Here is a 573-nt window from a genome sequence, read left to right as displayed (position 1 = left end):
GCTTCTGTGAGCTTTTTGTGTTTGTTTTATGTGGAGTCAGGCACCCTCACTTCAGAACAGCGGCAAAATGAACAGGCTGCAAATAGAAACCTGAGCTGACTGAAGTCAAGGGAGACTAATATAGCAACACGCACATGACACAGCAGATTGAGTCTTTTGTTTTAAAAGGCACTTTGTGGGCCGCTGCAAAAGCCAAGATAGACAATACCAGCCTCTCTCTCTCCCTGCTGAGTAGGCAGCCCCTTGATCCCAATGGCAGACTCATCACTGGCCTAGATTAGGCCTGGCCAGAGTTAGGGGAAAGAGCACACATTCCTCATATGAAGCAGGAAGTGCTTCCCTTCGTACTACGGGCAATTGTTCATCTCGGTTGGACGGTGGTTAATCCTCATTCAAATGCTTTTACAACCTATGCAAAATTAAGTTAGTGAGCTTATATGATCAATTCGCAGCACATCAGAGAGTTGCATGCACCGGAAAACCAAAAGCAAAACTCACTGTGTCTTTTGGAGGAGATGGAGGGACAGATTACGTATGTAGGATTCCTGGCCTACATGCATAGTTTGTATTCAC

This window comes from Podarcis pityusensis, assembly GCF_964106645.2.
Source record: "Podarcis pityusensis genome assembly, chromosome: 2".
Classification (NCBI taxonomy): domain Eukaryota; kingdom Metazoa; phylum Chordata; class Lepidosauria; order Squamata; family Lacertidae; genus Podarcis; species Podarcis pityusensis.
The sequence above is the reverse complement of the archived record's forward strand: the minus strand, read 5'-3'. Positions refer to the sequence as shown.